The following is a 15557-nucleotide window of genomic DNA, read 5'->3' on the forward strand; positions in this document are numbered from 1 at the left end:
ACCATCTTCAACGGGATCCCACCACCAAGCACATTTTCCCTCCCCCCACTTTCCACTTTCCGCAGGGATCGCTCCCTATGTAACTCCCTTGTCCATTCATCCCTCCCACTGATCTCCCTCCTGGCACTTATCCTTGCAAGCAAAACAAGTGCTACACCTGTACCTACACCTCCTCCCTCACTACCATTCAGGGCCCTAAACAGTCCTTCCAGGTGAGGTGACACTTCATCTGTGAGTCTGTTGGCGTCATCTACTGTGTCTGGTGCTCTCGGTGTGGCCTCCTGTATATCGTTGAGACCCGACGATGATTGAGAGATTGTTTTGTTGAGCACCTACACTCTGTCTGCCAGAAAATGTGGGATCTCCCTGAACTCACCCATTTCAATTCTTCTTTCCATTCCCATTCTGGCATGTCAGTTCATGGCCTCCTCTACTGCCATGATGAGGCCACACTTAGATTGGAGGAACAACACCTTATATTCTGTCTGGGTAGCCTCTAAGCTGATGGCATGAACATCGATTTCTCAAACTTCTGGTAATGCCTCTGTGGTGAACTACATATACCTGTCTGGACACGCCTCCCCCACTGACTGCTCCTGTGGCTCCTCTCTCAGTCTCCAGATGTTGTGTGGTGGGCTCTTGCTGCTGACGCTGCTTTCGTCCAACTAATAAAAGCCTATCTCGACTCATGTCTCCGAGAGTTATTGATAGTTCATCGGCCTCCAAACCTCCCTTCACTAAGGGTTTCAGCCTGAAATGTTGACTGTTTACTCTTTTCTATAGATGCTGCCTGACCTGCTGAGTTCCTTCAGCATTTTGTGTGTGTTGCTTTGGATTTCCATCATCTGCAGATTTTCTCTTATTTGTTAGTGCAATTAAGTAAACTTGTGTACAATGATGATTTTCAACAGTCCCCAATAAAAGGAGTTATGTATTTTGATGTCCATTAAATCAGTTGCAACTGATAGCAAAGAAGTGTTTTACATATTAGAGGCAAATAAATATTGTAGGAATATCAAAGAACTGCACAGATGTTGACTGTGTCAATGGAATCACTTATAAATTTCGACCTAATCAGACCAAAACTTTATCTAATCACAATACAAAGAAAAGCATGTTTCACTGTTATTTGTCATACTTTCTTATATTTACTCTGAGGCTGCTGTGAAATGGGTCATAAATTCAGAACTTGCCAATTACTGGACTAATCACAATTGTTATTTATTGAACTGTCATTTTCATGTTGTCTTCAAAACACATGCCTTTATGATGTGAAGTTGTATCAATTGTGTATTTTTTGTACGTATTAAAAATGAGACAAATCACAGCATGGTTCCAAGCTTAGAGCTGGTCTTTCCCAGAGGCTTATCTTTACAATTGGCTGAAATTGAAATTGAAATATTAAGGTAGTTTGTCCAGCAGAGACAAAATTATTTGCCAAAGTGAAACTGTTCCGGAATTTAGTAAATGACATTCTGCATGACTCCAAAGCGTCATGTTGAAATATGCATATAATTTGCTGTTTTAATAATTCTGTGTAATGTACTGATTTGATAAAAATCTATAATTTACCTTTTCCTTTGGGTTAACAAATGAATATATCCACCAACATATTTTGCATAGATACATGAAATAATTCATTTCATATTTTAACAGTTCTGCAAAACCATTGTCTGCTGTATGTGGAAATATGTATCAAACTTTTTTTTTGGAACTATTTGATGGAACAAAATGGAGTGGACAATCCCAGATTGCCAAGCTAATATGGTGTAATAGATATACATGGCTACAAGAAATGTGTTTATACTGAAGGAATACGTGACTGCGTGCATACAATGTACTGAACATTCTGCAAAAATGAAGAAATAGCAGAGACGAGTCAACCACAGATTACAGACTACAACAAATATATTGGACTGAGCTCGCTGGAAATAGTAACCTTGTCTTGCTCTTATGTATAAAAAGAACACTTCATAAATGGTGAGTTGGAGGTTTCCTACCATCCCTAGTGGGAGTGAGATGAACTTGCCTCTTGCAAGTAATAAAGGCACATCATGAAAATCCACTCTGTGTTGGTGTTGTGTTTTTTTGTGAGACTTAGCAGAAAGATGCTTTACAGGTTTTGAAAGTTCCACCGAGATCACTTGTGTAGATGCAGCAGCTTTGTTGGGAATTCCCTATGACTGAACTGCTGGAGAGAAATTTCCCAGGAGTAGCAATTGCTAAAAAATAACTCCTTTCCCCTTGAGTGGTCCTTTAATAGGGATAGGATTCAGCAATTGAAGATTATCTTAGAAAAGAGGGATCCTTTCAAGAAAGGAAGTGAGATGGCCAGCATTTGAGGATTGGGAAAAGAAGTTAGAAAAGCCACATGAAAAGAGTAAACAATGCAATATTATTGCAAGTCAGTTAAAGAAACATGAAAAAGAAAAAGAGAACAAACATAAACAGGTACCAGATCAGGCATTTCCACCCTCTTGCCCGCCACCCAATTACGACCCCCAGTTGGATGATAATGATTTTTACCTACCCCCTTATGCATCCCTACCATCTCTAGTGCAGCTAGAAAGTGCACCTGGAACCTGCTGCAATGCATGGAATGATAACTAGGTCCCAGACAGCTATGGAAATGTCTGCCTCACCCCCCCACCCCACCCCACCACTCAGAATGAATCCTTTAAAGTATTTTCCTGGACCACCAAATGAGGCCAAATAGGGGTACAGTATATAGACCTTGGACAGCAATTAAATTACAAGAAATGGCTGAAGGTTTACCTGGTCCAGATATAAATCTAGAAAAAGCAATAGAAAAATTAAAAACTATTGTGTTCTGCCATGAACAGAGCATAATGGACCTTGAAATCCTTATGCAAACATGGTTGGGATCAAACTTTAAGACCCCTCAGAGATATTTCACAGAGTTCCAAGACCACCTTAACTATCAGAACCCTGGCCCTATTTCTGATATGATTAGGGCATTGAAGAATGCAGTAGAACAGAGTGATCTAGGAATAATGGTGCATAGTTCCCTGAAGGTGGAATCTCATGTGGATAGAGTGGTGAAGAAAGCTTTTGGTATGTTGGCCTTTATAAATCAGAACATTGAGTACAGGAGTTGGGATGTAATGTTAAAATTGTACAAGGCAAGGCCGAATTTGGAGTATTGTGTACAGTTCTGGTCACCGAATTATAGGAAAGATGTCAACAAAATAGAGAGAGTACAGAGAAGATTTACTTGAATGTTACCTGGGTTTCAGCACCTAAGTTACAGGGAAAGGTTGAACAAGTTAGGTCTTTATTCTTTGGAGCGTAGAAGGTTGAGGGGGGACTTGATAGAGGTATTTAAAATTATGAGGGGAATAGATAGAGTTGATGTGGATAGGCTTTTTCCATTGAGAGTAGGGGAGATTCAAACAAGAGGACATGAGTTGAGAGTTAGGGGGCAAAAGTTTAAGGGTAATACGAGGGGAAATTTCTTTACTCAGAAAGTGGTAGCTTTGTGGAACGAGCTTCCAGTAGAAGTGATAGAGACAGGTTCGGTATTGTCATTTAAAGTAAAATTGGATAGGTATATGGACAGGAAAGGAATGGAGGGGTATGGGCTGAGTGCGGTTCAGTGGGACTAGGTGAGAGTAAGTGTTCGGCATGGACTAGAAGGGCCGAAATGGCCTATTTCCGTGCTGTAATTTTTATATGGTTATACCATGTCTCATTTGATGCTTTTCCTATAAAGACTAATTGGTCCATAGTAATGGAATTACAACAAGGGAAAACTGAACCATAGAGGAGTGTGTTTAGGAAGTAGTGCAAAAATGGAACAACAGGCAACTGTTATCAATGGTATGGCCTGAGTTACATTTAGCCTTTAAGTTGGCTTATTAGGACTGGAGAAGTAAAAATTTGCCTGAGGTTATATCAATACTCAAGGACTTAGAGGTGAGAGAGAAGGATTGCAAGATCAAAGGACATGGTCACATCCTAGCACAAGGACTTAATTATGGACAGCGGGGCAGATTAGGAAGTCAAAGATGCTGCCGAGGAAGAGCAATGGGTTGGGGACAAGGAAACAGGAATACTTGTTTCTGCTACAGTCAGATTGGGCACTGGGTCAGGAATTACCCACAGGCCAACCAGCAACAACCCCAGGGACAGGTAAATGGACCTGAAGATAGCCTGAATGTAACTTTCTCTGGGGTAATTCCAATGGACCACCAGGGCTCCAGTTTAGAGGTTTGCAATGACTAGCTGTGCAAGCACCCTTATTTACTACCCCACCCCACTTGGAACCAACTGTGGTTCTTAATGTTAATTGACAAAGAAAACTTTTCTTAATTGATACTAGTGCCATCTATTCTATGAAGACCAAGGATAGTGGAGAGCTAAGTAAAGGTAAGGAATCTATTTGTGTTATGGGAGTAGAGAGATGACCAGTTACTGTCCCAAAATCTGATCCAGTTGAGGTTAGTCTGGGTCAGCATCAAATTCCTCCTGTTGCATTTATTATTTGAGGTAGCCATTTGATTTGCAAAATGCAAGGTATTATTACATGTACGCCAGATGGTTTGAATGTTCATGTGCCAGAAGGATTTCTTCTCACCCAGAAAGCCCCTGAATTATGCTTGGCAGGTCAAAGGCACTTTCTTACCGATAAGCTATCGAGTGATTTACGGACTTCCTTTGAGGCAGAATTGGATGAATCTGGTGAGTTTTCCCAATATTGCTCAGACCTGTGCTTAAGCAATAGACATGATGCCTTGCATTCCACTGCATTCTATGACCCACATGCAGATAACCAGGAAACAAGTGCCAGAATGGGCCCATTGGAAGGTAGGAAAACTACTCTGTATACTTTTGAGACTTACGTGAGAAGTTCCAGTGTAGTTGGAGCAGTAACATTACCCCTTGAACATCAGTGGATGATAAAGGACCAGATCATCGAACTCCTCATCTTACTCTTGTGATGACACAAGGAAAGGCTGCTAAAGGTTTGAGGCCTATGGTAAAGTCATTCTTAGACATGCCAAGGGAATGAATTTTTGGAAATTATGAGTGGGAACTGGGGAGACTTGAGGGAGAAAGAGGCCATAAACTAATTCTCTCAGTTGTAAAAGGAGCAGAAGCTGTCTTTGAAATAAAGACATTACCAGGGGTATTTGTTGGCAAAGGAGGTGGAATTCTTACTTTCCCAGTGATGCACCATCAATAACTCACACTGAGACGTAGGCGAGATATCGGCTTTTATTGACTGGAAGAAGGAACCAGGAGTGAGTGTCTATCATACAAGGTCCTGGAGACTGAGGCCGATCTTCAGGCCGCAGGTCTCCTTTATACAGGGGCCTGTGGGAGGAGCCACAGGAGCAGTCAGCAGGGGCGTGTCCCGACAGGCACATAGTTCACCACACCCAGGTACCCACATGCCTGTGGGCAGATCAGCCCAATGTAACCAGCAAGATGTAACTACAGAGCCACACAGGGTTACAGTGCAACCAAATGCACCCCTCCCTAGGAAAGCTCAGTACCCCTCTCCCGGCAGGCTGAAGAAAGGATTAAAAATCTCTCCTGGAACAAGGAGTTTTCATTGCTACCATCAGCCTTTGTAACATGCCCATTCTCCAAGTAGGCAAGCTAGGGAAGAATGCCTGGAGGTTTATACAGGATGTAAGGGTGGATTAATGATACCATGGTACCTGCATACCCTGTGGTTCCCAACCCAGCTACAATCATCACTGCAATACCAAGTGGCACCGAGTATTATACTGTGGTGGATTTGTGTTCTATCTTTTTCTCCATCTCTGTACATCTTGATTCCCAGTATCTTTTTGCCTTTATCTACAAAGGACGGTAATATACTTGAACTGGGTTGCCGCAGGGCTATACTGAGAGTCCCAGTATCTTTTTCCAATGCTTACACATGGATTTGACAGACTTGGAGTTCCTTTGGAGGCTCTACTTTGATACAATATGCGGCTGATTTTTTACTCGCCTCTCCAAATAAGAAAATCTGGGAGAAGGACTCCCTTTACCTACTGCACAAATTAGCTGTAAAAGGACATAAGCTCACAAAACAAAAGTTGCAATTTGTGTAGTCAATAGTCACTTATCTGTGGCATACTTTGTCTACTGTTAACGCCCAAATAACAAGGACAGATTTTTCTTTTGTTTAATCAACTTTACTTTCAACATCTCCTCCAAATACCTGAGGGCTGCCACCTTTACATCCCACAATTCCTCTCCCTCCACTCTGAAAGGCTGCCTTTAGCCGAGGGATAACTTTTGTGGCAAAGTTTTGTGAGCTTCCCCATATGAAGTCATCTACATGACAGGCAAGTACTCTAATCACATGACATTCTGAATCTTGCCAGTAAAAAACAGCTGGATCCACTTGTGACATCTTTCCAACTGTTTTCAATGTTATTTCCTTTAACTTTTTATACTAGTAGAGTGATGCATCTGCTAGACCATTCTCACACTTTTTGAGTTTCCACAGTGTTCCTTCACTTCTGGCTTCAGGAAGGGGTTTAGTATAAGTGCCATGTGATATCTTCGTTCCCTGTAAGAATATGGATTTTATGTCCCTGGAATGGGGATGCCAATGGTTTTGACATATCACTGAGAGAAGTAGTCAGAAAGATGCTGATGCACATGTTGGCAAGTCGTTTCAGAGTTCTTCTATGTTCAATTCCTCAAAACCTCTAGCCATCAGATGTGCTTTCAGTATAATTCTTATCGGGATTGCTTTTGGGGTGCACACCCATCTTGTAGACAGTGTCTTTTAGCCAATCCCTCTGGCTTCCTTAAACACACTATTATTTCTCCAACTACTGATTTCATGCTGTTTTGCAGATTCAAATGACATCACTTTAGTTACTAGGACATCTTCATCTTGATATTTCTCAGATGGTTCAGCTTGATCTATAAAAGGAACAATAGTGTGGACTGTATTCTGGGAGAAGGCATCTGGGGGACAGTGATCACCGCCCCCTGACTTTTAGCATGATCATGGAAAATGATAGAACCAGAGAGGATAGGAAATTTTTTAGTTGGCGAAGGGCAAATTATGAGGCTATAAGGCTAGAACTTGCGGGCATGAATTGGGATGATGTTTTTCCAGGGAAATGTACTATGGACATGTAGTCGATGTTTAAGGATCTCTTGCAGGGTGTTAGGGATAAATTTGTCCCGGTGAGGAAGATAAATAATGGCACGGTGAAGGAACCATGGGTGACAAGTGAAGTGGAAAATCTAGTCAGGTGGAAGAAGACAGCATACAAGTTTAGGAAGCAAGGATCAGATGGGTCTATTGAGGAATATAGGGTAGCAAGAAAGGAGCTTAAGAAGGGGCTGAGAAGACCAAGAAGGGGGCATGAGAAGACCTTGGCGAGTAGGGTAAAGGAAAACCCCAAGGCATTCTTCAATTACATGAAGAACAAAAGCATGACAGGAGTGAAGGTAGGACCGATTAGAGATATAAGTGGGAAGATGTGCCTGGAGGCTGTGGAAGTGAGTGAGGTCCTCAATGAATACTTCTCTTCGATATTCACCACTGAGAGGGAACTTGATGACAGTGAGGACAATATGAGTGAGGTTGATGTTCTGGAGCATGTTGATATTAAGGAAGAGGAGGTGGTGGAGTTGTTAAAATACATTATGACGGATAATTCCCCTGGGCCTGATGGAATATTCCCCAGGCTGCTCCACGAGGCAAGGAAAGAGATTGCTGAACCTCTGGCTAGGATCTTTATGTCTTCGTTGTCCACAGGAATGGTACCGGAGGATTGGAGGGAGGCAAAAAGGGTAGTAAGGATAGTCCAGTTAATTATAGACCAGTGAGCCTTACGTCTGTGGTGGGAAAGCTGTTGGAAAAGATTCTTAGAGATAGGATCTATGGGCATTTAGAGAATCATGGTCTGAACAGGGACAGTCAGCATGGCTTTGTGAAGGGCAGATCGTGCCTAACAAGTCTGATAGAGTTCTTTGAGGAGGTGACCAGGCATATAGATGAGGGTAGTGCAGTGGATGTGATCTACATGGATTTTAGTAAGGCATTTGACAAGGTTCTGCATGGTAGGCTTATTCAGAAAGTCAGAAGGCATGGGATCCAGGGAAGTTTGGCCAGGTGGATTCAGAATTGGCTTGCCTGCAGAAGGCAGAGGGTCATGGTGGCGGGAGTACATTCAGATTGGAGGGTTGTGACTAGTGGTGTCCCACAGGATCTGTTCTGGGACCTCTACTTTTTGTGATTTTTATTAACGACCTGGATGTGGGGGGTAGAAGGGTGGGTTGGTAAGTTTGCAGATGACACAAAGGTTGGTGGTGTTGTAGATAGTGTAGATGATTGTCAAAGATTGCAGAGAGACATTGATAGGATGCAGAAGTGGGCTGAGAAGTGGCAGATGGAGTTCAACCCGGAGAAGTGTGAGGTGGTACATTTTGGAAGGACAAACTCCAAAGCAGAGTATAAAATAAATGGCGGGATACTTGATAGTGTGGAGGAGCAGAGGGATCTGGGGGTAGATGTCCACAGATCCCTAAAAGTTGCCTCACAAGTAGATAGGGTAGTTAAGAAAGTTTATGGGGTGTTAGCTTTCATAAGTCGAGGGATAGAGATTAAGAGACATGATGTAATGATGCAGCTCTATAAAACTCTAGTTAGGCCACACTTGGAGTACTGTGTTCAGTTCTGGTCGCCTCAGTATAAGAAGGATGTGGAAGCATTGGAAAGGGTACAGTGGAGATTTATCAGGATGCTGCCTGGTTTAGAGAGTATGGGTTATGATCAGAGGTTAAGGGAGCTAGGGCTTTACTGTTTGGAGAGAAGGAGGATGAGAGGAGACATGATAGAGGTGTACAAGATATTAAGAGGAATAGACAGAGTGGACAGCCAGCAGGTGTATGGGATCGAGTGGGATCCCAGATCAGCAATGATGGAATGTTGGAGTAGACTCGATGAGCTGAATGGCCTAATTCTGCACCTATGTCTTATGGTCTTACCGAATTTACAACTGGTAAAAGTACTTCATAATGGGTGCCTTTGGCATTAAATGCCACATACTGGATATGTGGTGACCAAGCTTATCTATGGCTCCCTTGGAGTTGGAAGGGATGTGTGATACTCTTCATGCATCATGCGTATGTTTCAGGACATGAACAGCATCATATTAAAAAGAAGAAGTGGCAAATTACTGAAGACAAAAGGTTCTGGATGATCACATTCCCTCAATATGAGAGGGGAAAAGCTACTTGGAAATTGATTAACATGGCTTCCACCCATGAGAAATTGGCAAACAACATAGTTGACTTACTTGATAAGGCAATTTTGAAACTATCAGCAGTACTGGTGACAGTTTGAACAGTAGATCTGCAAAAGCAAATAGCCCTAGACTTTGTATTTGCTGATAAAGGGGATACGTGTGCTTCAATTGGGCAAGAATATTGCACCTACATACCAGACGAATCTGAAAATATAACTCACCTGACGGATTATATCGGAGAGATTACCAATATAATTAGAAAAGTGAGAGAGCAGTTCCACAATTTTAATCTCTTTGGAAGCTGGTGACCATCCGGGATGCTGGGTGGATGGTGGGCTACTGTTTTATGTTATGGAATAACCACTGATATCTTAATAATGGCAATAATCTTATTAAGATTCTTGTGTTCAGTAGATATTAGAATTAGGGGTAGGTAGTCTTTGGTAAAGGGTGTGGTAAAAAGTAAAATAAAGCCCTAAAAGCTGAATCATTGTACCCTTAAAGACATAATTTGCTTCATAAATCCTGATAATATTGAATATATATTGTTATGGGATGACAAAAAGAAGGGAATGTGAAAATATGTATTGAAGTTTGTATTGTAACCGGTATACGGGAGGATGTGCATAGATTATCGTAGATCGGGATTGAAAAAAATCAGAGGTTCTCTTACTAAGTAAGTCAGAACAGGTACATCTGGTATTATTTAGCGTCAGTTAGTCAAACGTTTGTCTTAGTATATAGTATATAATTTACCTTTCTATGCATATAAAACACTTAAGAATGTATGTTTCATCACTGGGCTCCAGTTTGATCCAGTGGCAGACCGCTCCCGAGCGCGATCTCCACTGTGCTGGGTTGATGTGGAGGATCAAAACCCAAAACCCCAAAACCCAATAATTAAACCACTGCGTTGCTTAGTAATAATTGTAGCTTTCATCAGGGCAGAGCCCTTCTCACTTTATCCTTGAAAATTGTTCCGATCGTTGACCAACATAGCCTAACGCTTTTCCAATGACCGATGGCACTTCACCTCTTTCCGATCGCTTTATTATTTCCACTTTATTTTCAATCGTGATCGTGATTATTTTCATGAACAGAAACAGTGCGGATTCAGAGCTCTGACGCCGGGTCCTAATATCCACTGCACTGAGACAGGTTAAATAAGATCTGGGGTTCCACTGGGTCCTAAGGTTCACTACATTGAGACAGGTTGAATAAGGGACTTGAGTATCCACGAATCTTGCTATCTGCGAGGGGTCCTGGAACCAATCCCTCGTGGATAAGGAGGGCTGACTGTATTCATCTAATATGCTGCAATATACATTATGTATGTGGCTATAAGAAATGTGCTTACTAAAGGAATACGTGACTGCTAGGACCTGATGTACCGAACATTGTGCAAAAATAGCAGAGACGAGTCAAACGCAGATGGCAAACTACCACAAATGTATCAGACAGAGCTCACTAGAAATAGTAACTTTGTCTCATTTTATGTATAAAATGATTGGGGTCTGATTCCATAGGACTCTCAAAGCAGCTGCGCAGGTTGACTCTGTGGTTAAGACGCATACGGTGTATTGGCCTTCATCAATTTTGGAATTGAATTCAGGAGCTGAGAGGTAATCTTGCAGCTATATAGGACCCTGGTCAGACCCCACTTGGAGTACTATACTCAGTTCTGGTCACCTCATTACAGGAAGGATGTGGAAGCCATAGAAAGGGTGCAGAGGAGATTTACAAAGATGTTGCCTGGATTAGGGAGCATGCTTTATGAGAATAGGTTGAGTGAACTCAACCTTTTCTCCTTGGAGTGATGGAGGAATAGAGGTGACCTGATAGAGGTGTATACGATGATGAGAGGCATTGATCATGTGGATAGTCAGAGGCTTTTTCCCAGGGCTGAAATGGTTGCCACAAGAGGACACAGGTTTAAGGTGCTGGGGAGTAGGTACAGAGGAGATGTCAGGGGTAAGTTTTTTACTCGAAGACTGGTGAGTGCATGGAATGGGCTATTGGCAACGATGGTGGAGGCAGATATGATAGGGTCTTTTAAGAGACTTTTGGATAGGTACATGGAGCATAGAAAAATAGAGGGCTATAGGTAAGCATAGTAATTTCTAAGGTAGGGACATGTTCAGCACAACTTTGTGGGCTGAAGGACCTGTATTTTGTTGTAGGTTTTCTGTGCTTCTATGTATAAAAGGAACACTTTGTAAAAGGGGTGTTGGACATCCCTAGTGTGAGTGGAGATGAACTTCCCTCTTGCAAGTAATAAAGGCGCATCAGAAAGGTCCACCCTGTGTTGGTGTTGTGTTTTTTTTTGTGAGACCTAGTGGAGAGATACTTGACATGTCCAAGCTCCCTTAAAATCATTGTATTCTCTCCAATGGTTTCATCATTCTCTACACTTGGAGATATAAAAATAGTAAACTCTTTAAATTTTGCTTAAGACGAATTTTGTATGTTAAAATGCCATTTATTTGTTAAAATAGTATGTTGAGGTTTGACTTAATTATCAGAACATGCTTTAAAAACAGCTGAACAAAGCTAATTACTGGAAGCCATTGAACACAACTTCATTTCCTACTGAACATTGAACCTCTTACATTGTTCAATAATTGTGATTGACATCACTTCTCAGAATGGCAAAGATCAGCTCTGATTCTGATCCCAGCCCAGCCCCCTGCCATTACATTAATCTCTTGCAGTTATATGTCTTTATTTTACAAAAGTAATACAAGCGTAACTGGAGCATGATTTCTGTTGTGATTGCATATTTGGAGCATGATTTCAATGACATCTGTTAGTTTTGTAAAGGGGAATAACATGATAATGTATTTATTATTTATATTATAATTACATTATATTAAAATTATAATGATAATGCAGAAGTTTCTGATAGATTTAGGATTAAAAACAGAGATTGAGACTGGAAGCGAAAACTAATGGAAATTTAGGAATGGGTTTGGATGTTTGGGAACAAGAATGGAGAAAGGGGTAGAAGAATGTATAATTGGTAATTGATTTATTATCAGCACATATACAGAGTTTTGTATCTTTTGCCTGACTGGAGGAAGGAGAAGTGAGAATGTCTGAGGGTGGATGGGTTCCTTGATTATGATGGCTACTTTACTGAGGCAGTGAGAAGTGTAGACAGAGTTTTTGGAGGGGAGGCTGGTTTTGGCAGTGTGTTGAACTGTGCGCACAATTCCCTGCAGCTTCTTGCAATCTCAGGCAGAGCAATTGCCACACCAAGTCATGGATAGGATGCTTTCTATCATGCATCAATAAAAATTCATGAAAGTCAACAGGGACATACTAAATTTCTGAGTAGAAGTGTTTATGTGTGTGTCCAGCTAGTTGGACCAGATTAAGTTCTAGTGTTATTTACTTCTAGGAGCTTGGAGCTCTCAACCATCTCCACCTCAGCACCAGTGATGTAGACAAGAACATTTGTACCACCCCTCTTGAATTCAATGACCTGTTTTTTTTTGCTGTCATTGATGGGAAAGTCACTTCACCGCACCATACCACTATGCTCTCTATCTCCTAGTTTCCTATGGTGTGAGATGTCCTAGATTCTTCCACCATGGGAAACATCTTCTCCACATCCACTCTATCTAGACCTTTCACCATTCGATAGGTTTCAATTAGGTCACCCCTCATTCTTTGGAATTCCAAAGAATACAGGCCCAGAGCCATCAAACACTCTTTATATTACAAGCCATTTAATCCTGAAATGATTTATGAACTTCCTTTGAACTATCCCCATTTTAAGCACATCCTTTTTAAGATAAGGGGCCCACAATACTCACAATACTCCAAGTGAAGCCTTACCAGTCCTTTATAAAATCTCAACATTATATTCTTGCCTTTATATTCTAGTATGCTTGAAATAAATGCTAACATCACATTTGCCTTGCTCACCACAAACCCAACCTGCAAGTTAACCTTTAGGTTGCCAAGGCCCTTTACACCTCAGACATTTGTACCCCAGGCTCTCTTATTCCCACTTTTTGGCTCCTGCCAATCAGGTACTGCTTTATCTATGCTGGAATCCCTCATGGGCTCATAGTTTGTTAAGCAGCCTCATGTGTAGCACCTTGTTAAGGGCCTTCTGCAAATCCAAATACATAAAATCAACTGATTCTCCAAGTAAATGACATCCATTACCTTACCTTTCCTGCTTGTTACTTCTTCAAAGAATTAAAACAGATTTTGTCAGGCAAGATTTTCCCTTGAGGAAACCATGGTGATTATGGCCTATTTTATCATGTGTCTCTAAGTATCCCAAAACCACGTCCTTATCAATCGACCCCAACATCTTCCCAACCACTGAGGTCAAGCTAACTGACCTATAATTTCCTTTCTTCTGCCTCTCTCCTTTCTTGGAGAATGGAGTGACATTTGCAATTTTTCAGTTTTTTGGAACCATTTCAAAATCTATTGTTTCTTGAAAGATCATTACTAATGCCTCCATAATCTCTTCAGCCACCTCTCCCAGAACCCTTGGGTGTACACCGACTGGTCCAGGTGACTAATCTAGTTTCAGACCTTCCAGGTTCGCAAGAATTTTCTCCCTAGTAATGGCAACTTCACACACTTCTGTCCCCTGACACCTGGAGTTTCCACCATACTGCTAGAGTCTTCAACAGTGTAGACTGATGCAAATCACTTAATTAGTTTGTCAGGCATTTCCTTCTCCCCCATTGCTACCTCTCCAGCATCATTTTCCAGCAGTCTGATATCTCCTTCCACCTCTCTTTTACACTCTATGTATCTGAAGAAACTTTTGGTATCCTCTTTAATGTTATTGGCTAACTTATTTTCATATTCCTTCTTTACCTTCTTAATGACCTTTTTGTTGCCTTCTGATGGCATTTTAAAGCTTTCCAATCCTATAACTTCCCACTAACATTTGCTCTATTATATGCCCTCTTTGGCTTTTATGTTGGTGTGGTGATATCATGTGCAATGCTGTGCCAGTACCTGATTGGAGAGTACTGAGCATGCGTGGGGTTTGACAGAACGTTTCAGCATGTGGTGTGTTTAAGATGTGTTTGTTTATTACTGTAAATATAAGTACTTCTTCCAAAATATGATTCTTAACTGTTAACCCATGGTATGTTTAAATAGAAGTAACATAACAGTTGGCTTTGGCTTCCCTTGTTAGCCACGGTTGTGTCATTTTGCCTTTAGAGTGCTTCTTCCTCTTTGGGATGTATATATCCTGTGCTTTCTGAATTGCTTCCAGAAATTCCAGTCATCCCTGTCACTGTTCTTTTCTAATCAATTCTGGCCAGCTTCTCTCTCATGCCTCTGTAATTCCCTTCACTCCAATGTAATACTGATACATCTGACTTTAGCTCTTTCTGATCATTCAGGAAGAATTTGATCATATTATGATCACTTTCCCCGAGGTGTTCTTTTACCTTAAGCTCTCTAATCAATTCCTGTTCATTGTACAACACCGAATCCAAAATAGCTGATCGCCTAGTGGGCTCAACCTCAAGCTGATCTAAAAAACCATCTCGTAAGCATTCCAAAAATTCCCCAGTTTGGAATCTAGCACCAAGCTGATTTTCCCAATGTACCTGCATACTGAAATCCCCCATGACCATTGTAACATTATCCTTCTGGCATGCATTTTCTATCATTGAAATTTGTATACCACATCCACACTACTATTTGGGGGTCTGTATATAATTTCCATCAGGGTCTTTTTACCCTTGCAGTTCCATAGCTCTATCCACAATGAATCAACACCTTCTAACCCTATGTCACCTCTTTCTAATGATTAGATTTCAGAATTTACCAACAGAGCAACACTGACCTCTCTGCCTTCCTGCCTGTCCTGTTGATACAATCTGTATTCTTGGACGTTAAGCTCCCAGCTATAATCTTCTTTCAGCCATGATTCAGTGATGCCTACAACATCATACATGCCAATCTGTAATTGTGCTACGAGTTCATCCACCTTATTCCATATACTGCGCACATTCAAATATAACAACTTTAGTCCTGTATTCGCCCTTTTCAATTTTGTCCACCTGTTGCAACTCATCCTGTTGACTGCAATTTTGCCCTATCATCAGCCTCTCCTTGCTGGGAGTCTCACTATACATTGCTTCTGTCTGTAAACCAACTACCTCAGCTTCAGCACTGTTAATCTGGTTCCCATCCCACTGTCTAATTCGTTTAAACCCACTCAAACAACTCTAGCTAACCAATCTGCAAGGATATTGGACCCTTGTGGTTCAGGTGTAATCTGTCTCTTCCCCAGAAGAGATCCCAATGATCTGT

The sequence above is a fragment of the Hypanus sabinus genome, chromosome X1, assembly GCF_030144855.1.
Source record: "Hypanus sabinus isolate sHypSab1 chromosome X1, sHypSab1.hap1, whole genome shotgun sequence".
Classification (NCBI taxonomy): Eukaryota; Metazoa; Chordata; class Chondrichthyes; order Myliobatiformes; family Dasyatidae; genus Hypanus; species Hypanus sabinus.